The sequence below is a fragment of the Pseudonaja textilis genome, chromosome 1 (assembly GCF_049901715.1).
Source record: "Pseudonaja textilis isolate UNSWEBS1 chromosome 1, rPseTex1.2, whole genome shotgun sequence".
Taxonomy (NCBI): Eukaryota; Metazoa; Chordata; class Lepidosauria; order Squamata; family Elapidae; genus Pseudonaja; species Pseudonaja textilis.
In genome coordinates, this window is record NC_141990.1 from 82,299,068 (window position 1) to 82,324,562 (window position 25,495).

Below are 25,495 nucleotides of genomic sequence, written 5' to 3' on the forward strand. Positions count from 1 at the left end.
TTAGTAAAGGTTCAAATCTAGGTATGCCAGCAAATCTAGAAAACAACACAGTGGTCAGCAGATTGGAAGAAGTTAATCTACATCCCAAGGAGACTCAATAGGGTATGCAAGCTATCATAAAATATCCTTAATTTCACATGCTAGTAAAATAGTGCTTAGGATCATCCAATACAGATTAGAGCCTTCCCTGGAAATAAAGATGCCAGATGTTCGTGAGCTTTAGAAAAGGCCACATTATGTGAGATATAATTGCTAAGGGATGCTAGGTAGCAGAAAAAGTCCTTCAAAATACCCAAAAGAAGTCATTATGTTTTTCATTGATTATAGAAAGGTCTTTGTATTAGTCACTTCAAGCTGTGGAATGTACTCAAAAATGGGAATCCCAGAATTTCTCAATGTCCTCATAAGAAACTCATATACAAGCGGGTGGGATTCTACCGGTTCGGACTGGTTCTATAGAACTGGTTGTTATGATTCTGTACAGTTCAGAGAACAGGCAAATCGTGCCCCTGGCTGACCCCATCTCTCTCCGCCCGCCCCCCTCCCCACCAAGTCAGTCCTTATCGGGCATGTGCAACATCTCATGTATGCCCAACATTGCTGATTGCATTCTTCCCCGCCCAGTCACCAAGGTATTTTTCCCCTCCAGACGATCAGCTGTTTTAGGATTCCTCTTACTGTCTTACTGCTTCACCCCAGAGGCTTTCCTCAGGCCCAGGAAGGCAAAAAATGGAGGGGGGCGCAGGTCCCCATGCTCCCTCCATTTTTGCCTTCCTGGGCCCCAGGGATGTCACCCAGGAGGCTCCCCTGAGGTCCAGAAGGCCCCAAAATGGAACCTGGGGGGTGCTGCGCGCGCCCCAGGCTCTGTTTTTCCCTTCCTGAGCCCCAGGGAAGCCTTATGGGAGCAAAAATACTCCCCAGGAGGCTTCCCTGAGGCCCAGAAGGCCCCAAAACAGAGTGTGGGGGGTTCTGCCAAAAGAAAAAAGAAAAAGAAGCCATGCCCCCCAAGTCACATGGCCACGTCCACCTAGCCATGCCCACAGAACAGATTGTTAAAAAAATTGAATCCCACCCCTGTAGACAAGTCAGAAAACCACAATGTGGAAAGAACATAATAAAATAGCCTGGATCCAGCTTTGCAAAAGAATGCAACTAGGCTGAATATTCTCTCCTTATTCATTCAATCTATAATATATGCTGAATATATGTATACTGTATATATTAAGGGAGGCTAGACTGGAATGTGATGAACAAGGTTTTAAAACAGGAAAAAATATTAATAATCTATATTATTTTGATGATGCTACCCTGTTAGTTGAGAATACAAATGATCTGTAGGATCTATATTAAAAGTCAAGACAGGAAATGAAAAAAGGTTCTAAAATTAAATATAAATAAGTTCAAACTAATGACGATACAACAAACAAGCTTAGAATCAACAATGAAGATAGCAAAGTGATGAATAGCTTCAATCTTTTATGATCAACCTTCAACAGTAAAGGAATAAGCATTCAGATACACCACTAACTAGCACTTGGTAGAGCAGCCACTGGAAGTGATTTAAATGCAGTGATGTGTCTATGGCTACAAAAATCAAAATCATGCAAGCCATAGTATTCCCAGTGACACTCTATAGAAATAAAAGTTGGAAGCAGCAGAAGACTATTGATATTTTTGAACTTTGATGCTGGAGAAGACTCCTGACAAAATCATGGACAGCCAACAAAACAAACAAATGGATCACCAAGCAAATCAGCTCAGAACTGCCACATGAGGCATATAACCAGGCTCAGAGTACCCTACTTCAGAAATGTGGACTTATTGGAAGACCTAGCTTTCTAAAGAAGGCTCTAATACTGGAAAAGTTGGAAGAAAAGAGAAGACAGGAAAACCAGTAGCAAAGAAAATGGACTCAGTGACAGTGATGAATGTATCCTTAGAGGACCTAAAGGACTAGGTTGGAAATAGATCACACAGAGAAAACTAAGAGTTGACAACAAATTAATGGCACATCATCAATAAATCAATCCTATGCAAGTCTTAATTCAAGAAGAAAATCCAACTGATTTCAGTAGTAATGGATGCATTATTGGGAGACTGAAGAACCGTACTACGACAAATCATACTGGAGAAAAATAAATCTATGTGATTGCTAAGAGTTGACACCAACTTAATGGTACATAATTAAACAATATTTTACTACATTGTTTTTTATTATAATTAGATATTTTAACTTCCCACTAAGTATAAATTATGTGATAATTTGTGACTGAAATATAAGCTGAGAAAACTGAATAAATCTTTCATTATGTGCTGCAAAAAAACAGATGTCACACATTTTTGAAATTAAAGTATTCTGCAGATACTCTACTAGGAAAAATAACTACATCTGTTTCATTTTATATTGTGTTATATAACTTGTCTTAATCAAGTCTCACTTAACCTAATTTCCACTATTTTTGTTTGATTTATATTTCTTTAGCTAAGACTATGTAGCCTATGCATAGGAAAAAACATAGGATTTCACACAAGTACAGATGGAATAAGAAAAAAGGATCGTGTGTTTGAATCACCCAGTTGACTGAAGCCAGACCGAGCGGTTGACTGAGCAGTTTGTACCATAGAAGAAAACAGGTATTAGGATCCCCAAGATCTATGTTGAGACTAGTACAGGAAGTCCTGGGCTTAAAAATGCCTGATCATTGGACAATTCATACTGAACCCATGCTTTTCAGTGAAAAAAATGCATGGCTTCAGTGGTTCATTGGCTTCAGTAAGGAGAGCACCATCTGCCATTTTTAATAATAGGATTTGTTTATAGATGGGATGTGGGAAGAAATCATTCGTTGTATTTTAAGAAAAAATGTTACTAAACTTGTTTACACTGTGGTGATGAAGGAATTTATATATTACCATCAGTGAGTAAAATGAGTAAAAAAACGCCTAGGAAATCTATGGAATGCCAAAAAAGGGACATCAAAATATTTCACACATCTCCTAGGCATTATATGCAATGCCAAAATACAAACTAGCAAAGTATAATTTACTCCTGCTAAAATTCTAGTCTAGCCTTCCTTGTTGCAAGTAGTAGTTCAATACTGGTCTTCATCTTGTTTTTTTCTCCAGGAAGAAATCCTGTACTTTATTTTGCATCTTTCATTTTCATAGATGTCTTTTCAATGAAGGATTAGGGTTAGGGTTAACCCTAACTCTAACCCTTTTCATGACTCTCTTTCTACACTTTGCTGAAATAGTTCTTGTCATTGTGCATAATGCCTGGGTGTTAAATGTAATGCCTAGGTAAAGTACATAGCATATTAAACATTTCATACTGGAATAGTTCGGATGGAGTGGGTGCCCAGTTAACTACCAGTAAAATTTGCTTAAGGATAGCAAAATTGCCAGTTTGCAGATGTTAAGTGATGCAGTCACATGACACCTCATTTTACAACCATATCACTTTTTCACTGAAATTCAGGTCCCAATGGTGGTTGTGAGTTTATTAAATTTCTACGCTGGCCATTAACTGACCCTGAGTCATTTACAAATAAGTTGAGGACTACATGTACTTTATTTAACACACCGAACAGCCAAGTTGCCATAAGTGGCCTTGTGATTCAGAACAGATTGCTTTAAAGTTTCCTGCTCCTAAATCGTCTCAGAGTTTATATGAATGTTGCAGAACAATCAACCAGTAAAATCATAATAAAAGGTACACAGGAGATTACTCTTGATTTACGGAGAAAAGATATTCAAACGCCTTCACATCCCCGTAAAACATTAAATAAAACTTTAAGAAGATTGTGCAATTATTATCAAGTTTTTATCTAATTTGAGGTTACCGAGCACTGCTATGCTTTAAGTTACATAGACCAACCTATCAATTCTAAAACTCAATTTATCTCAGTTAGTTTTCATCAGCCAGAACTGGCATGAATCCAATACACAAATAGTCACCTGCATAGTCTCAAATATAAGCCATGCTGGAGTGGGTTATACAGACTGAAAACAGTAAACAGACGTTTTTGCATGAGAACAATATTACCAGTTATATCTACATGTTGATCCATACTTGGAAATAATGCAAAAGACACTAAATTCATTAAACAGTTTTCCCACAATAGTGACGCTATCCAATACTATTACCACTAAAAGGACAACTATCTTCATAGTGAATTAAATGTTACTTTTGACTCAAAACAACTGAACTGTAAGAACCCATGTTTGTTAAAAACAAATCAACTTGCCATTTGCAAAATTACACGTTGCCTGACTAACCACTAGAATGTTAGCAAGCATGCAGACAGTGGCAACTAACTGAGTACACTGATTTTCAAAAATATTTTAACAAATTATCTTGCAAAATGTTCCTAGCAAAGCTAAGCACCAGAATTTATAGATATAAAAATAGTTCACAGTAATCATATCACATTTTGATGCACAATGGAACAAGAACCTGAAGATTAATAGTTCACAGAGATTACTCAGGAAAGGATAATAAAGAACACATAGCTCAACAAATATATCAACATTCCATACATTTTTTTAAAAAAATGATAATTTCCAAGATAATGGAACCTAAACTTTGAAATCATTAAGGGAAACAAAAATAAAATTGCTAACAGAGTGAGTCCATAAATAAACCTATCCCATATAAAACATAATTGACATGTCAAAGTATTTATGTGCGCACATACACATATTGTAGATCTGAAACATTCTTTGAAAATAAATACAGAAAGATTTAGGATAGGTATTTATTGGATATAAATAAATACCTATCCTAAATCTTTCTGTATTTAAATTAAACTAAATTAATTAATTTAACTAAAATTTGCCATTTTCAGATGTAATGGGAGAGACTAATGCAGATAATTTTAAAAGGGACCTGGAAGAACTGGATACCAAAGGTTATTACTGTCAATGATAGTTTACTACCTTCTGAATAACAGGAAATATATCTTAAATACCAAATGCTATTAAGGCAAAATTGAAAGGATTTATCCCTGCGTGCATGTTTCTGAATATTTTGAATGCACTTAGTTGGCGTGACACAGAATGCTGAAATAGGTGAACTTTGATCTAGAAGGGCTCTTCTTATGTACTTAAGTTAACATCTGTTTCAGACATAAGTCACAATTATTTCTGACAAGAAAAATCATTGATGCACACTGTTGAATCATTTACAACCAACTGAAGCTACAATGTCAACAGCCATGATCAAATGGAATTCTAAAACCCATCCAAATTTGCTGAAAACTCTTCATGTTGTAAATGTTCTCCCAATAACATATTTTTCTTAAGCAGACGTGTAATAAAGATCCACCCAATATTTGGTACAAAAAATAAATGCTGTTTTAATATTTCTTTTATAAACAGCCCAAAGCATATTCTGAAATAATTGCTCGGTGCACTTTATGAAATAGTGCTGCTTGCACTAATCTTCTCAAGTATCTAATTTGCTGATTTACATGTCTAGACAAACATGACATTGTAGCATATGCTTAAAACACTATCTTTCAAGCAACTTTCTCTAGCACATAGTTCTAGTATGGAACCTGATCCCTGTCAAGTTAGTTTTAATTGTTCTTATTGCTGTCAATCATAGGGTTGCAATCTTTCTCTCCCACCTGAAATTGTATGCAAAAATAACATTTATTCTTTCTCTTGGGCCTTCCATGCAGAAAATGTCCTATAAGCACCTTATGATAAACGTACAAATTTGTAAGATTTGTTTGATAAAGCGTTTATGGAAGCATTTATTAACTTTACTACCTTATTTTAAACTACCAAAGCATATATGCACAGCCCACTCCATTAACACGTTTTATAAACATACATTAATGTGACATCTTAATAATTATCTGGTTTTTGGAGACTGCCAGGATAGATCCCTGAAGTTTTCTTTGCCCAATTTTTCAGAAGTATTTTGCCACTGACTCCTTCCTAGGGCTGAGAGAAAGTGACTGGGTTAAGATCCCCCAGTTGGCTTTGTGCCCAAGGGCGGGAATAGAACTCATGTTTTCCTGGTTTATATCCTTATGCTTTTACTACACCAAACTAGCTCTCTATGATGATAAATATATGTCCTGGACCAACCTTTTTTAGGCTATAATGTTTTTGAAAAATAGATCAGTCATAGTGAAGCCACTGTTTCATCCCTTGGGAATTCTGAATACATTCCAAATTTGGGACTTATTCCTGCCTACTTTTTAAATTTAGGCCTCCATATGCTACACAAAGCCCCCAAGGAAAGAGAAATTGGGCATTTCTATCACACATTTAGTGAGCAACTCTATAGTATATATGCATATACTAAAGCTTCTCACACAGAAAAAAAATATTTTTCCTAAAAAATATTTTTTCCATATTATCGCAGTTTGGACGTCGTATTTATGAAAAACAAGGAAAAAATAGAAATACAATAACTTTTATTCAAATTATACAAAATTAAATTACACAGCTTCACAATAACTCAGCTGTACTCAAGGCATTCAGTATAAATACTTTTTATGGATTCTGCCCATAATTATTGGCTCTAGATGGTTTCAGGCAAATAACAGATTTATTTGTGGGGTGTATATATTTTAAATAAACTTCTAGACAGCAACGCTGATTATTTATCAAAAGTTAAGTTTACACTGGTAATTAAAGCAAAAATTAGAAATAAAGTATGTTCTTTCATCTTTTCTACTACTTCCAATTATTTAAAGCAGTACTTATTCATATTGAGTACTAATAAAAACAGGAAAACATCTAGTTCCACACATACCTTTGTTATTATTTATAAATTGTGCATCATTGAAACAAGCAAATATATACCAACATCTTTGCTTAGATTTGAATCAATATAATTTTTTCATATTGCTATTAAGATTGCCCATGGATACATGCTTTACAATGCTGTTTTATTTTCAAGGCAATGTAATTTCCTTACAACATTTGAATTATGGCTTTTGAGGGGGGAAATTCTGTATGCAATTTTCATAAAAGTATTTTTAAAATCACATATTTATACAATCAATATACCTTGAGACTGTGCTTTAACATTTGTAGAGTTACTAAATCTAGCTTCACAGTACAGTACAGTAGACATTCATAAGACAGCCAAACAATCAATTATTGATCATATACATAAAAATATTGTCATTTGATCTGATACCGAATCCTTATTAGTAAGATATATCCTAGACAGATGCAATGACAATAATACAGTTAAAAATAACAATGCAGCCAAATACAAAGCACATTCACAAATATGTTTAATCATAAATCTTAGCCCACTGAGCTATTATCAAATGAGATAACTTTTCAAATAAATACATGTGAGAGCTCTGTTCAGTTTTAGAAAATAAATGGGTGCTTAAATTAAGTACCATATGTTGTTTATGTGTGTTAACTTGAGATAGCCATAAAAAAACTTCAAGTTAACAATAGAGGAAGGGAGAAGATATGCTGGTTTTTAATAATTCTTCCAACTACAGTTCGGAATGGGTGAAAGCTACTGTTGCAAGGAATGACTTCTGTGCATGCTATTGGTCAATTACTTCCAAAGGAACAAAACTTAAATAACTGACATGTAGCAGAAAGACAGGAATATCTAAATCCTTCTGGCAAAAGAAAGTAAAAATCAACAATAAATTCAACTCATTACCTTCACTAGTTCTGATCAAAAAAATATTTCCTGTGTGTGAAATTTGGAATTTTAGTTATTGTTTCAATTATTGGTTTCTTCATATTGTTTGAAATTTTGCCACAATTACCTTTGCGTTAATGAAATTGTTACCTAAAATTAATATTAATCAAGAGAAGTTGGCAAAAATATTGTTCGGATCATCAACAGAAAAATACTAACTAAGGATTACCCTAATCTTGAAACCCTTTTGCTAGCTTCTTTTATAGTGCATTTATTGGAAAAATAAATATTAGACACATTTAAAAAGAAATAGTACTAAAGGAATAATAAAAATCTTAGATATAGTTTACTTTTATATGTCTAAACTTTAAATTCTGAATCAACTGAACTATTTTAACTGTTTCCTATAAAACAGTATAGGTAGATTATTTTATATGGCTAGCAATGCTTCAAAATAAATTATTCAAAGGTACTTCAGAACATGCACTATGATACAATGGTTACCATATACAAGGATTAGGATCAGGAAGATCCATGTTCAAATCTACCTCAACCAATGAATCTCATCGGATTATTCTGGGCCACTCACTCACTCTCTCAAACACAACCTATATCACAAGGTTATTACTGGTACAGGGAAAGAGGGATGCACAACACTTTGAGGTCCTGGAACTTAACAGCATATTTAACAACTAAAATGTTTTAGTTTTGTAAAATTTAAAATAGTTTTTTTTTTTTTTTAATGTTTTCAACAGGCAGTTATTCAGGCAAAACAGATTTATACACTACCAAATTTCTAGGCTGCACAACAAAATTAACAATTGTACAAGACTACAAATGGTTTCTGTGCGTTTTCTTAAATACCTTCTTTAATAAACTTTTTTGAAAATATGAAAAAATATACTTATAAATTTAATATCCATTAACTTTAATACATAGAGACATTTACATTAAATGTTTCAATTGAGAATAAGTCATTTCTTTCAACCTAGTTATATCTCCTGGTTTTGGATATTTTCCACAATGTTGTGGCCAAAATGAATTTAGATCAAATGCATAATTAAATTTCCTACTAATACATATATCAGGCTTAATGTGAACTAGCAATAATTTGCTACATAACAAACTATAAAGTCTCAATTTCAATGGTATATAAACATCTATTCAATAAGGAGTGTAGTAAAATTCCTACAAAGATAAGTCCAAGCCTGAAATTCCATTTCTGCATTAGTTTAACGAGATATAAAAAATTCATTGCTCTCTATTTCCAATCACTTGAGTTAAGACATAAAAAGAAAATTATCTTGAGTTAAGACATAGAAAGAAAAAGAAAAGCATTTATCTCACTGAATAAGTGTGACATTCTAAATTGAAACATTCTACATAGCAATATATAGTAATCTATAAGAATTATTAAAGTATCAATACTTAGGTTATTTTCTACATTTAATACTACTTTGAACTAGAACAGCCATTGCAAACATATCTTTAAAAATCACTTTGGTGTTTATATTTACAAAAGAAAAAAAAAGAAAAAAACATGTTTACAGTAACTAGTGTTCCCATACCATAAACAACACTATCTGCAGACTAACCAAGCCCTAAATATTGCTTCATAAAGTCTTAAGACCTAAAACTTTATATCAAAAAGGTACCACATTCATGGATTCCTTTTAAATGTATAATTTCCTAGTAAAATGTAACTTTAGTTTACAATCGCAATTTTAAAAGTTCTCATTTTTGTGAGTCAAATAAAAATCTAGAGTAAGCAATTTCTGCCCCAAATAGAATTCCCCCTTTTGTGATCAAACATTTTATAAATCCCACAGTATTCACACTCTGTCAATGATATTGCCTCAGCTTTATCCATCCTCCTGTATCAAGCTGAAGTGACATTTTAATTCTGATTTATCAGAATTGCTGAGAAGTTATAGGGCTTTCTATAACTATAACTCCTCCAAAAAGTACACTTGATAAAAGAAGCAAACCAGCTGTTCAAATAAGTAAAACTTATTTGTAAAAACTGCATTCAGCTAACTAAAATTAACCTGTACATAGATAATACTGTCATCCAAAAATATATGACCCCAATATATATCTGCACCATAGATTTTTATCCAGAAGTAACTTCACTAAGATTAGCACTTACACAATGCAGCATTTCATAATAAATATATTAATGAACATTCTACGAAATGTTTGTTTTATTAAACATTATTGAATATTTAAAAGGACAGTTGTTGAAAGTGCTGATCCAAGAATTATTTTTAAGTATTTCATAGAGTTTTGTAGCTTTTTTCTTATGTACTTACAGAAAGTGTGCTTTCTTTTGATACATAGTACACTTGAACAAAAACTGTATTAAATAAAGATTGGTGTGCAACTTAAGACAATTAGATTTTTTTTTAAAAGAAATATTGTGCAGAGTGATTGCATCCATATTTGTTCTTGTGACAACTTACCATGCATTTCAAAATAACAGTTTGGGGGTGGTGTATTATTAAGGGTTCAACTGCTGTGTGAGAATTACAAAGTAATGGGATTAAGGGAAAATCTCTTTAAACCTAATACAAGAAAAAGTAACTTCCATATAATTTGGATAATTCATAGCATTCCTTATTGCCATGGTATTGACATTTAAATTCAAGAACACCTGGTCATCCAATATAGTGTCATTTTTCTACTTACAAGAGTTAATATTTACCCATGCTATCTACAAGACATTTTTGGAAAAGACTGTCTAGGGACCTGGACCACCATACCAATATGCTGATGATATCTCACTAAATTATCTCTTTAAATCTGAACATAGGTAACAACAGAAATTGATTGGTTGCAGCAAAAGATTTGATGTTAAAAACCAAAGGCTATTGGACACAGGTAAAGATCATGACACTTTATGGGTTGAATCTTAACATCATTGCATTTCCACCGAAAATCAGTTTTATGATCTGAAAGTGCTTGCTCCTGGATTCTGATGTAGCCCCCCCAATGACTGGTGTGTGTGTGTGTGTGTGTGTTTTGTTCACTTGAGTTTCCTGGAGAAAGCTGATCTGATCACTGTCACACATGAGTTAGTCATATTCAGGATGGGTTATTACACTGCACTGAATGCAGAGCAGCTCCTGGAATATTCAGCGCCTGAATAACAGTCGTAAAATATAACAATTAGAACAGGTGATTCTACTCTTGCAAATCCAATTTGAACTGGAGCATGAAGTCTGGCGGGGGGATGCCACAAAATATGGCCTCTCAAGCACGGTCCAGATGCTAACGTTTCTTCCCTTAAGGAACTCTTGCAGAAGATGCACAATAGGTGATTTTTAATAAATAAATAACTAGCCCACACTTCCTATATATCCATCAAATTGGGGGTCAAGAGCAGGGCCTCTTCTTCTTCGGGGAGAAGGAGAAGCGCAAGCAGATCCGACGCCCAAGAGAAAACTGAACCAGCGCAAGAAAAGCTTTCCAAGTCAAGGAGGCCAAAAAAGGCCCGTCGCCTCCCGGGACGCCCCCGAAGAGGAGTCCGGTCGGCGGATGGGCAGGCGCTTCCCAGCCTTCGGACCGAACGGCGGAGCTCCCCGGCAGACCGCGGAAGCTCAGCCCGACTCCTCCTCTCCCCAGCGGGGCCACCGCCACCCGGCCCTGCCTGCACACGCCCCCCCTCCGCCCCTCCTGCTCCCGGGCACCGCGGCCAGCCGGGCCCAGACAGGCAGCCGGGTCCCCGCGCTCCCTCCTGGCCGCCTGGCGGACAGCCCCTTCGGGGACGCGGCCGCCAGAGTCCCGCCAGGCCCGCCGCAGCCGACTTCGCTCACCCTTCCTCCGCGCGGGCTGCTCCTCCTCCGTCCCCCGCAGCAGCGGCACTCGCCGCCACCGCCGCCTCCAACCGGACAGGCGACCCTTCCGAGCCACTCCGGAGCCGTCGCCGCCTCCCGCCGCCACCGGGGGAGGGAGCAAGGGGGGGGGTGTCCGTGCTTGGGCTGCTGCTACTCCTGCTGCTGCTGTGGCGGGCAGGGCGGAAGGGGCGGCGGGGGAAGGCGGGATGGCTGGCGGGGAGGGGGGAGGGTCTTTCAGGCGCCGCCGCCGCCGCCGTCACCGCCTCTCCCGACCTCGCCTGGAACCGCTCCGGCTTCCTAGTCGCTCCCGTCCCTCCTCCTCCTCCTCCGCTCGCTGCGTGTCTCAGTCAGCCAAGTCCAAATCAAAATAGTGTCACACAATATGGCGGCCCCACTAGTTGGCAAGCCTCGCGAGAACTGGCCCCGAAGGCTAACGGGAGAGCGGAGGAGGAGGAGGAAGAAGAGGAGGAGGAGGAGGAGCTCCCGCGTTGCCTCGGTAACGGGTATTGCCGCCGTTTTGCCCGGCGCAAGCGGGATGACGGCGGCTGAGATGCAAAGCGGTTCCCTTCGCGAGTTCTCCCAGGGGGGACAACCGGCATGCCAAAGAACCGAAAAATGGCACGAGATGGGACATACCTCTCAAGCTTCCGCGCTCAAGTTAAAATCCGCTCCTCCTCCATGAAGCTCGCTCTGTCCAGACCGCGGAACTGGAATGTATCCCATATAAGGGAGGGACCCACCTCCACTTCCATGCGTTTCTTCACATTGGCACCATAAAACTGACACGGGCAGCGAGAAGAGGATCGCTGCGGAAAATCTCCAGCCTGGTGTTACCTTTTTAGAAAGATTAGCCAAATTGCCGCGGAACCGGAGGGGGCAGGTTTTCTGTACCGCAACCCGTGAGAAAACCTTTGACTTGATTGTGGATTTTTTTTAATGCCATTCGACGCACTTATTTAATATAGGATAATATCGGATATTAATAATTATGATCCAGCAAGACAATTTAACCGGGCAGCAAGTCCTTTATTCTGCTGAGTAATTGGAGAATTTAAAACAGGTATTTAGACTTAGCCTGAGGATATATTTGCAATGTCAAGACTCACGTTTGGGAACTAGTAAAAACAAATGACACCATGGTCATTAGAAAATAATGGCCCTTTTCAGCAGAAATAGGAATAGGCAGAGTACCAGTAAGTTACAGTAGTTATGCAGAGTGAGCAATAATATTTATGAAATATTAGGAAGTCTCTCATTAGATGCGTAGGCAAAGCTCTGCAATTATTTTGGGTTATTATCATTATTATGGCCTTTTCCCTCTCACACAATATACACATTTCTTAGATCTTTCAAAGCTTGCTTTCAGTAGAATTGCTTGGCAGCGTGTGTAGTATTAAAATCAGTTTAAAAGGTCCCCAAAGTTATTCCATAAATACAACCTAGCCATTTATTTAATGGACTGAGCATTTTTGAGTGATTAAAACATTTTTATGATTATTCCCAAGAAATGGAAACATGATTTTACTGAATCACCAGGAAAATACTTTGAACAACATAGTGGTTTTTGCATCTGCAGATCTGGGAATGAGAGGCAGAGAACCTATATTATCCTTTTAAAACAAATATCTATGGAGATTCTCAGTTGTCCATGGTTGTCCCAAAGATGTTTTCTTTCAAAAGCCAGCTGGACTTTCTTGCTTTGCTTGAAGATGTTTCACTTCTCATCCAAGAAGCTTCTTCAGTTCTGACTGAATTGTGGAGAATGGAAGGATTTATATTCCTTGCAGTCATGTGGTCATTAGCCTTCTTTCTGACAGTCATTGAGGCCACTTGGACATTTATCTGTGCCCTCAGGGTCACCTGAATCCTATAGTTTGGGAGCTGTTCTGGAAATCTGTCCATAGTCCCGCACCAATAGAAGGTGTTCATTTAGCATAGTTAAATGTCTATGGAGATTCTCAGTTGTCCAGGTCATGATTGTCCAGTTCATGGTTTGGGACAACCATGTCCTGGATGACTGAGGATCTCCATAGAAGTTTAGCTATGCACTTTGGGATAAACACCCTTCAAATGGTGCAGGAGTATGAACGGATTTCCAGAACAGCCCCCCTTCCTGCCTGCCTGCAAACTATAGAATTCAGGTGACCCTGAGGGCACAGATAAACCTGCAAGTGTTTAAACGACCTTTAAAACAAGTGTGTATGGGGGGGAAAACCCTTTAAATTTAGGCTGAATTTGTGATGAACACATGCAATTAAAAAAAACCCACCTGATATGCAGATTAAATTTGATTCATACTCTGCGTGGATCACTCATCCTGAGGCTTTTGAGTGGTTTGCCAGGTCATTGCCAGACTTTAGGATGGCAAAAAATAATTCATCTTCAGTTCTTAGGATGGAATGTAAAAGGCATTTATCCTTTGCTAGGACAATAAGAATGCCCCCAAATGCCATCTTTATCTTTTGTGCTCCAGTTATCCAATTGGTAATGTGGTTATAGGTCTAAAGGTGTAGAAAAATGAGGCTGGCTTGACTTATCTGTAGTGGACAGAAGGTAGAGCTAGAGAAAACTGCAACAGCCCTGCTTTTCCATACTTTATCCAGACTATAATAAAGAATACAGAATAACATAGCAGGAAGGGACCTTAGAGGCCTTCTAGTCCAACCACCTGCTCAAGCAGGAGACCTTATACCATTCTGGACAAAGGCCTTCCCAATCCCTTCTTAAAAAGGTCCAGTGATGGAGCACTCACAACATCTGAGAACAAGCCAATCCATTCATTACCAACAGAAAATTTCTCCTTAGTTCTAGGTTGGATCTCTCTTTGTTAAGCTTCCATTTTTTATTCCTTGTCTTGCCCTCTGGTGCTAGTTTGGAGAATAGGTTGTCCCCCTCCTCTCTGTGTCAGACCTTCAAATATTGGACAACTGCTGTCATGTTGTCCTTAGTTCTTGGTTAGACTAGACATTCCCAGGTCCCACAACCTTTCATCATATGGTTTAGCTCAGTGGTGGGATTCAAAAAAAATTATTATCGGTTCTGTGGGTGTGGCTTGGTGGGCATGGCAGGGGAAGGATACTGTTAAATCTCCATTCCCTCTCCACTCCTGGGGGAAGCTTACTGCAAAATTCCATTCCCTTCCCACCCCACTAACCTGCTTTCCAGCTACGTTCTCCTGTGCAGGGCAACAAAATAAAACCCTGCCGATCAGCTGGGAGTCAGGCAGAGAATAGATGGGGGTGGGTCAGTCAGAGGTAGTATAGGCCAGTTCTCCGAACTACTCGAAATTTCCGCTACTGGTTCTCCAGAACTGGTCAGAACCTGCTGAATACCACTTCTGTCTTAGCTCCTAATCCCCTAATCATTATTGTTGCTCTTCTCTGAAATTCTCTCTAGAATTTCAACATCGTTTTTGTATTGTGGTGACCAGAATTGGACACAATTTTCCAAGTGTGGTCTGATCCCCGCACTATAAAGCAGTATTATCACTTCACATGATCTTGATACTATCTCTCTGTTGATAACAGACTAGGACTATTGGCCTTTTTTGGCAGCTGTAGCACACTACAGGCTCATACCTCTTGCATAGGGATCACCTATTTCCTGCCTTCCTTCCCTCAATTGCTGCCAAGAATAAAGGATCTTAATTTTCAAACATACACAGTGTACCAAGTTAGAGAAGATAGAGTCATGATGGGCTTTGTGGTGCCATCATCATTACCTTTGTTGTGGTTCTCTTTGCCTTCTATCTCAGATAGAAAAACCAAATCCTGCTCCCCAAATCAAAAGCATCTGTATATTGTCCTGACTGAATTGGTACTTGAAACAGGTTCAGGCCATGTTAGCTTTTCTAAATATAGTAAGCACTTACTTTGCTGAATGATGAGCCCACAGTTTTGCAAGATAATACAGTTACACTGCTAAATTTCCTCCTTACCATTTACCATTCTTGCCTGGAGTACACAAACACCCTCATTCATTAGGTTACTTTGGAGCTTTTGGCCCTTTTTATCTGTTCTACTTGCAGCAATTAAAAAAAACTAAACTCTCTTAAATCCCAGGGATCACAGATGTTTGTGGCTTAAAGAAGATTATATTGTTTTCCACTTGAGTTTTTATGTTGAGGGAGAGTGAAAGATGATGAGAAAGACTGAGCTTCCGCCAAAGGACCCTTCTACATACTTGGCTGCAAATAGACTACTTGGAACCAAGCAACGTGGAGCCTTAACTAATTTCAGCATTCACTTAAGCTAAATTATTTATGACAATCCCCATAGAGGCTCCAGCTTTAAATATATGGAGTTATCTGTATTCAATCTGCTCTTAAGTGAGGTCCCAATCTAAAATAAAGGACTAATTGTTCCTAGTGGCAACTAACACAGTAGTTTGGAATACATTAACTGAAGTTGAAACCAAATTTGTGATCTATTCAGGGGGGGAAACAGAAGGAATTCTGCCATTTTGAAGTCAGTAAATTATGTCCATTCATGAAGAGAAAGTTTCATATTTTCACACAAGCAGCTGAAACAACATCATTGTCTAAAAATACAGCCAGTCACTCAGACCAAAATCTCAGACACCCCACCACAAAGCAATGTGATGGAGATTTAAAAACAGGGATTCCAAGTATTGTATGTCAAATTGACATGAGAGTAATTGGGGGTGGGGGGTGGGGAGAGAAAAAAGCCTCAAGATTTTGAAACTACAGATTATGAAGATTCATTCTTTGTGAAAAATGAAAGCAGGCAACAACAATAATAAAAATAGTAGGGTTAACAGGTTTTCTGAACTTGCAGAACAAACATGTAGCCTATGTTACTGTTCAGGTGGCTCTCAAAATAACACTAGAAATGGCAGGACATTTTAATCTGTCCTCACAAAGCACGACTGTCAGTGCATTCTATCCAGAGCAAGTAACTTAGATTTCTGCTTAGGCTAAATTTGATTAAAAATGAATTTATTTTATTTTTATCCCACCCATCTTGTGGGAATTAAAGATCAAGTTCAGTGAGAATCAGACTAGTGATGACATCCACCCAAGATTACTTAGTTTGAATCTTATTTCTCCCACAAAGTTATTGCCATTGAAGAATCCTGTAGGATAGAGTGACTGAGTAACTGGTCCAAAAGAGTTTTCTCCACTGACTTGGTAGAGTAACAGAATCTCCCGGAGGCTTGATATAATAGCTCCTCAATATCCCTTTGCACCCTGGAGTCTTGTTGTGCTTCCTCATGAGGATGGGTGGATGCAATATTCCAGGATTGAAGTTGCAAAGACAAAATTACAGTGGGAACATGGAATACAGGAAGTTTGATCGTGGGAAGTGCAACACAGTGAAAAATGAAATAAATCAACTTGTACATATTGATATAGGCAACACCTAACTGAAAGGGACTGGAATTGTCATTTTCAGTAAAATACTGACTCAGGACATGAAAAACATTGCTCTCGTAATTAGGAAGGATATTGCAAGGACAATGACTGAGTAATATTAATTTAATTATATGGACAACACTTTAACGTGATAATTGCCTAAGTTTATGCTCCAACCGCTAACACAGAAGAAAAGTATTATGCATTCCCTAGAAACAGAAATGGCAGCTTCTTACTTTCTGCCAGTCCATTGATTTCTTCATGGCTAACACATTTTTCCAACAACCAAAATGATATTATACACATGAACATTTAACAGAAATCAAATTAATCAAATCAAATTATTATTATATAGTAGTAATAGGAAGAGCTCAGTTATAAGACCAAAGACATGGCCAGGAGCTGACTATGGAATGGATCATGAACTGCTCGTGTAAGTTTCACATCAAGCTGAAGCAAAAGAACAAAGCCAATCAGTTTCCACAATATGATTTTGAGCATATATTCCCCATTTTCAAGGACAACATCAAGAATCAAGTCTGAAGTCCTGGATCTTACTGATGGGGAAGTAGAGAAACCATGGAGTGAACTTAAAGAATTTTCAAGGATGAAAAGGACTCCCATTGTCAAAGTAACAGAAGAAAACCAACTGGTAGAATTTGCCAAAAAGAGGAGAGAAGCCAACGCCAGGAAAGACAAAGATCTGAAGAAGGAATTTAGCAAAAGATTTCAGAGTATTATTAGAAGAGAAGCAATATTACAATGACTTGTGTTGAGGCATCATAGATGGAAACAACATGGAAAACAAGGGAAGTCTGATTGATGGATTTTCCTGATTTCAGGCAGATACCTTTTCTGGATGAAATTATACTCTTCCATAAAAATCAGATTCTTCTGGGCCAGGTACTGACAAAGGAGAACCAACTAAATTTGTTGGGAAGGAGGGCCTTTTAGTTGGCTGATGAACCAACTCCATCCTTCCTAGTGACATAACTCCTTTCAGTATTTCGGTGCAACCTACTCCACACTATTATTTTAATTGAGTCCTTTTATGGGTCTTTCTATGAATACCTTTGACAGTGATGATGAATTCTGCTTTTGTAGAGGACTACAGAGATGGCCTTGGAGAATCTATGCAGGGAAGGTTAAAGAAACTATACAAAAACATGCTTTATGCCTGGGAAACAAAGTAAACATTAGGGAAAAACTCAGACTGGTATAAGAGGAAGGGAAGAGAAAACTTAGGCTTTCAAGATTCTGTTAATATGCTCTTGAAGAGCTGACACTTTTCTCCAGGGCAGGGCTCATATTATAGAACAAACTACTACCAGGTTGAAGCAAGTCTGCTCTTTTTTTCCAGACCTTTTATTTTTCCAATGTTTTAATATTTACAGTACCACTTTTTATTGCCATAAATTTTAATTATGTCTTTTAATTATGACAGTTTTTGATAGCATTTTGTAAACCACCTAGAGCTGTTTGTGGAATGAACAGCTTGTAATTTACTGGATAATTAAATATTTTTGAATGCTAGGAAGGCAAGGCTGGTTAAATGTGTAATTGCAAAAGCATAAGAACTAGTAAAAAGGATCACTGCCATGTTTGCATAAGGGTATATGGAACTGAGCTAGTGATTATTTGCTATTCTTTTTTTTAGATCCAATTCTCAATAAATTGCCTTTAAAGTTGAAGTGTAGGTTACCTGTACACTAAAGAAAAAGCGGATCTTGTAACAATGGGAGGATCTGGCACTGTTGTGTCCCAGGCTCACATCCATGAAACCTCATTTGATTATTTTGAACCAGTCACTCCCTCTCACCCCAAACTTCCTCATAGGGTTGTTGCTATGGGAAAAAAGAGAGGAGGGAGCGTTATATATACTACTTGGAGCTCCTGAAGGAAAGACAGAATACCAGTCTAACAAATAAATGATGCATGTGGCAGACATGACTTTATTCATCATGAAATAAATAAAAGTAGTCCTTGTTTATGATGGGACTAGCAACTTGATCATTAAACCAAGTACTCACTCAGTGGAACCACACTGTGCTTAAAATTTTACTTCGGTTTTCCTTTGCTTTAAAAATCTGCAAAGATTGTAAATGCAAGGATTAGTTGCAAAATTATTTTTTTAGTCACCATTATAATGGCAAAAGTGACTAAATTAGACAGTCACTAATGAGGACTATCTGTACAAACATAAATGCAATTATGTTTTGTATAGTATGTAGCATAATACAGGCATACCAACTCATTTGTAGGCATGACTAGTTATCAGCCTGAGGAATAGTCACACATCACTCCAGTTAGCTATTAATATAAAATACAGTGCATATGTTGATTTACCAAGTAAGACAATTGAGGATCACAGTGGTGTCCACAAAAGATTCAAGATGAGAGCCATAATAAGGCAATCAAAACTCTGCCTGGACATAGCCTGCGGACATTCCCTTAGGATCACATGGTTAGATTCATAAACTCACAGAGAACAAAGGGATTTGAAAAAACCTGTCCATTTCTCTCTCAGGCAGATGCTGTACAATTAAGCAGTTCTCAAACTCCTATCAGGGGCAGGAAGGGTAATTGGGGTCATGAAACGGCTTGCCAAGTTCTGAAGGCAAGATGTTCCATGGTACTCCTAAAGATGGTACCAGATCCTGATGGAAGGCTTGGAAGTGTTTATTTCAACCTATGCAAATATCTCAGGTAGTTCCAACTACAGATTAGGCAGCCTATGCTCGTTAATGTACACTATAAGCCATGAACTCATACTCAATAGAAAGAATCAAAACTATATTTATTTCTTTTTACAGCCCTTTAATCCCTTTATTTGGGATGGAGTTGGGACAACTGAATGGAGCTGAGAGTTTACTGGCTGAATGCCCTTCCTGACACCTAAGCAGAGTTCGCAGCAGATATTTTCTATTTGTGCCCTGTTAAACATCTGCCACTGCCTAGGATTGAACACTCAACCTTCTGAGTGGGAGGTAAGTATCTTCACCTCTAGGCCACTATGCTGTTCTGGCAGAATTAAAACTATGACACCCCTTCCCAATTGTTTCCCTCTTCTTTTAACTCTTATAGCAGAAGCAAAATCATCTAATTTTCTGCAGTAAAAGTGAGATTTGTGGCCAGAACTTAGAATAAAATAACAAATTATCTTGGCTTGACTAATTCATATTAAGAATTAACTGGACACTTCATATTAGGGAAGCTAAGAGACTTTGAGAAAGCCAGGCAGCTGACTATGAACAAGAACAAAAAGGGGAAAGGCAAAAGGAGAGAAGAAAAATGAAGTGAAATGAAATTTTGGTAGCCCTGGTGATAATCTGTCTCTTCTGAGGAGCTCTGATGCTACACCTCTTGAAAAAGAAACATATCTGATAGTACCTTTTCAGACAATCTTGTAATTAAATCCAGTTTTATTTTTTTTTTGTAACAAAAAAAAGTCAAGGAAACAATTGGTCCACTAATGGGAGAAGATGGCAAGGAAGTAATTGGCAGCAGGGACAAAGCAGAGCTGCTTAGTTCATTCTTTACATCTGTCTATAAGGAAAAAAACAACCCAACCTACCAAAAACAGAATAGTAAAAGACTAGGAATACAAATTAAAACAGGTGAGAAAATGGTAAGAGAACACCTGTCCTCAGAAGGGCTTACTCAACCCTGAGCCGGTCAGCATCGAACTCCTGGAGGTGGGCAGAATTAGCCCGCAATACTGCATTTTAACCACTGTGCCACTACTGCTCATAAAGTTCCAAGAAATGAGAAGATAACATCAGTATTTTAAAAAAAGTCTTAAGTTTATCATTTTGGGTGGCAGCAGCAAGATTTATTTCTTCCCAATATAAACCTAGAAGTCAACATGACATTTCTGACCAAATAAACCCAGTGTTGCCATAAGCAGTTCAGAAAGGTTTTTTTTTTTAACATTATGTGAGACATTTGAGCTTAGCAAATAAAATAAACAGAATTTTATTTTACTGCCTTAGGAGTGGATATTAAGACAAACAATTTGTACGCCAGATTCTTTGCACCCCATCGCTGAATAATGACCAACTGCTCTCTATCTCAAAATCTTGTTTCTTTGTCAACTTTTTTGTTTAGAGGGGCAATCTAAAAATATCAGAAATAAAAAAGAAATAGTGGTAATACTACAAATGTACATAAATAACCAAGATAAGCTACATACTCAGAAGGGATCCTGGATTACTTTATCTACCTTTTTATTCAAATAGTCTCCATTTTGTAAAGCTCACTTTTTGGACAACTGTTTTCTGCATCTCATGTCTTCATGGACCTTCAGCAACATCTACAGTGGGAATCAGAAATATAGACCACTGTGTTTGCCATTTTAAGAATTTTCCTAGAAAATTTATTCATTCTACTTCTTGGGCTCCTCCCAAGCAAGCTGAAATTTCCTTTGCATATGAATGGAGCCTCTTAAGACTTAAATCACTGATCCTGCTGCTGGAGTATGTTAATAATTATAGCTATTGACATGAAACATGTACATTTGAATATCTTTTTCAAAGGTTGCCTATGTACTGCATCCTTATTTTTCACTTTAGAAATTGATTTATTTATCCCCATTTGGGTTGCTATAGTCAACAATAACTGAAACTAATTGAATACTGATAACCAATCTCCAGTCTCATTCAATCCAACTGATTATCAGTGTTTACCTAAAAGAGATCCCTTTTCTATTCAGAATCCTCAGTATCTTTGTCATCTGTGACAAGATTGACATTCCTCAGCAAATCTTTCAAGTCATGGTATACAAAAGGAATGAGCAACTTGTTGTAATCAGAGTTCACATTATATGAAGTTAGCACCCAACCCTCTCCTAGAAAATTGAAATAGCCTAGGAAATATTAAAAAGGCAGAATATTTCCCCTAAAGAGTAGAAACTCAGAAGCAGAAACTCATCTCAGAAGAAGAAGCTCACCCCCATCTTTGTGAATGGGTGGGCCATTAAGGCCTGGGCCAGAATATTTTTCATAACGAAGGTAGAGCTATAGGAATTGCCCAAAGCCCTTTTCATTACATCATCCAGCAAGGCTCAACCAAGCCTGGAACTCAGGACAGCCTACAGAGTTGCCCCTGCATGGCCCCATGGGAGTCTGACAACCAATCAGAATACAAGCTCAAATTCAAATCTCAACAGAGGGTATAAAACCCAGGCACACTCTGCATAATCAGCGCTTCCTTTGCCTTGAAGCATGTGATCATCCTTTTAACTTTGGAGCTCCAAGCCATGTGGTCCTGTCCACAATTAAGCCAACTTTCCAAACAGCCATGTTTCCAGTGTCTTTTTCCCCACTTGGAACTGAACCCAGAAGGATAATTCTTCTAACAACATTTTGGACTATTTCTTTATGATGATCATAGGGAATATGGTGACACCTCTGTATAATGAATCTTTTGGAGAGGCTTGTGCAAGGAGAGGGGGAGTTAATATTCAAAATAGATTTCAAATTTGAAGATGGTGCCATCAATTCACCAGTTTTATAACTATTTTATAATCAATGTATTCTGAAGATGCTATGAAGAAGAGTGCAAGAAGGGATTGGAGACCATGACCTATAGAATTACATGCAAGAACACACTTTGTAGCTGGTTGTTTCACCTTCGCTGTGTTACATTTTAAGTTTTATTACCTTAGATCAAAGGAAATTATGTTCAAGGTAGCCCATTCTCCTTTCTGCCCTTCATATTCAACCTCAGAATCATTTTGGGAAGATGCCACTATTCATTGAAGATTTTAAGATGGCAAAAAAGATTCTCTCAGCTATGTTTGAATGAAGAAGCCCTGTGGCTCAGTAAGAAGGATAAAATGTTAACAGCTGAAAAAACCAAGAATAGACTGCTTTTTATTTTGCCGCTCTTTTCCCAAGACAGGAATTATACACAGCCTTGCATAAATAATTTAAGAATGGTGACTTCAGGCAGTAATACCTAATAGTTCCTTGGCAACAGCACACAAGTGGGTTACCATTGCTTTCTTTCGAGCTCTTGGTTGGATTGTTGTTTAACTACAGTCAGATCTACAGCTTTAAAAATCCCTGATAGTTTTTCATCCAAGTAGTAACCAGGTCCATCTGTGCTTAATTTCCTATCCCAGAATCTGCCAATACTATCGTGAGGTGAGAAAATGTGTTTTATACTGTATTTGTTGAATCAAAATTTCCAAATTTCAAGACATAATCGTTCCATGTTATTCTTTACTGTTTCAATATTGTCTGAAGCGTAGTGACTAGTTCCTTGATGCTGCATTAAACTTCAGGAGATATATCGGAATAGATTTTGAATAGGGCAATAGAAATGACCAGGAGAATGGGAAACAGGTTTTTATGGAGATTTGGATATGCATATACTGTATGCATATTATCTTTAGTTTACTTGATTAATTTATCAGTTAAGAGGAAAAAGGAGCTACAGCTTTCAAGCAGACTTCCTGTAGCAGATTAAAAGATAGTTTTACTTTACTGTACAATATTTATTTTCCCTCCTGAATCTTGCACAAGTATATAAGTAGGCATTTGGCTGTGAGTTAGGCAAAAGTTAATATAAACTACTGGAACAGAAATAACTGTGGAGAATTAACCCAAAATTGATTGGAATCAAATTACCCAATCAAATTACCCAAATTTTGCACATCCTATTCTGTAGCATGTTTATATCACCAATCAACCAGAGTATTTCTCAAACTTGTAAACTTTAAGATGTGTGGATTTCAACTCCCAGAATATCCCAGGCAGCATAGTGATTAGAATTTCTCTCCAAGTTCAAATGATGCCACAAAGAATTATTTTATATCTGAGTTGTTTAAAATTCCTGTTGCTTCCAACATCTTTGCCTGTATTTATGTAAGCATTTCACTTAGCGTCTTCTTTTTACCCATCAGAAAAGAGAGAAAGGGAGGCAATGCATCTGAACAAGGACTGCATGAAGAGTTCTGCTTTGGGATTTTGTCCAATTCTGTACCAAGATCACTGAAAAGGAATACGGCAAATGTTCAAATATATTCTTTGCTTTGCCTTTTTTTTTCTTTCAGAAGGATTTTACATGATGAAATTAACAAATTAACAGAGTTGGAAGGGACCTTGTAGGTCATCTAGTCCAACCCCCAGCCAAGCAGGAGACCCTACTACACCATGTCTCACCTGATGGCAGTCCAATGCTTCTATGTTGACTGGGTCCTCAGAGTCTCTGGGCAGATGGGAATCCCAGAGCAAAACACTGAAAACAGAACCTACGTATAGTAGGCTACATGCTTGATTCTTGTTTCCATGCAATGCATTTGAACCAAGTTAGTGTAAGAAGAGAAAACCAGTAATTTGAACATGGAGTTGTGGACTTATTGTAATATCCTTAGCCAGCCATAGCTGACTTTGAGCAAGCTAAACAAGTCCTGATCATATCAGTTCTTGGATATGAGACCTTCAGGACATCACAGTTCACTAGCCTAAGTACGAAAAAATACACACCATACTAGAAGAAGGCAATGTTTATCAGAGAAAATGAACGAATGTGATGTACCCATGTGATGAAGGATACAAGCTAAATTTCAAGATGTCTTTACCTTTATATCCCATCTCTTGTAAGATGCTATCCAGGGTTCACATCAGAACAAGCCATATGGATTTATTTTCAACAGCTTAACTAGCTTTGTATCCAAAGATTGGTTGAAACACACACACACACACACACACACACACACACACACACACACACACACACACGGATACTTCAATTAGAGATGTGCCTTGTCTGGATCTTGAGGAACATCAGATGGATTCATCTCCAAATTGCTTATGTAAAAACCACTCATATAAGCACATCATGACTTTCTACAGAGAAAGCTTATTCTTTTGGTAAGCCTTAAGCAGCCTTCCCACAATTTCCTCTCCTCCAGATATATTGTGGCTAAAATCCCCCAAGTTCCTGTCAACTTGGCAATGGGTTGTTCCAGCTCAGTATTATGGGTTTTTCAGTCCCAGTTCATCTGGCAGTACCAACTTAGGTAACGGTTGCTCTAAGTCTAAGATATTTCACATTTACTCCTTTACATAAATCCCAAAGCAGCCAGGAGTAAAAGAATTAGCATATTAAAGAATTCTAAAGAGATTTGAACTTTATTTGGGTATCTTAAGATCAAGAGAAGGAAAGCAGCCCTAGCTCACTGGGGGTGGGGGGGAGAGTGCGGGGTGGGGGTGGGGGTGGGAAGCAAATGGTAAATGCTGCTTAGGCTGCAATCAGATTGCAGAGTCTTTGCAATAATTGTAGATAAGATCAGATACTTCTGGCTTTCATTCAAGACAGACAAGAGGGAGCTAAGCTAAAGAATGTGCTAAACCCTGCTCTGCCCAGATGAAATCTTGTTGCAAGCTAAGCAGCCTCAAACCCACCCCTTCGCCATGCCTGCGTTTCCTGGGTGGTACGAATATTTCTCAGCATCACTATTGCAGGAAATTGAGGAACAGGCTTTGAGCTTGTTTCCAGTTCTGAACTGTGCCTCCCCCCTCCCCCTGTTTTTCACTTTCACTCCCTTCTGAAAACAATTATCCCTGCGCTGAACTGGTGACCGAGCATGCAGCTGAATTAATATTAATGACACAAATGCAACCTGATCATTTCTTTCCACTT

General features: G+C 37.9%; 1 protein-coding gene across 1 annotated transcript in view; it reads right to left on the reverse strand.

The window, feature by feature from the left end:
• The window catches only part of TAB2 (TGF-beta activated kinase 1 (MAP3K7) binding protein 2), a 45,116-nt gene extending 33,241 nt beyond the window's left edge, over positions 1-11,875 (reverse strand). The window contains exon 1 of the mRNA XM_026705641.2: positions 11,452-11,875. The gene's annotated coding sequence lies outside the window, so the exon portion shown is untranslated. The remainder of the gene's footprint in view (positions 1-11,451) is intronic.
• Positions 11,876-25,495: the final 13,620 nt, after the last annotated feature.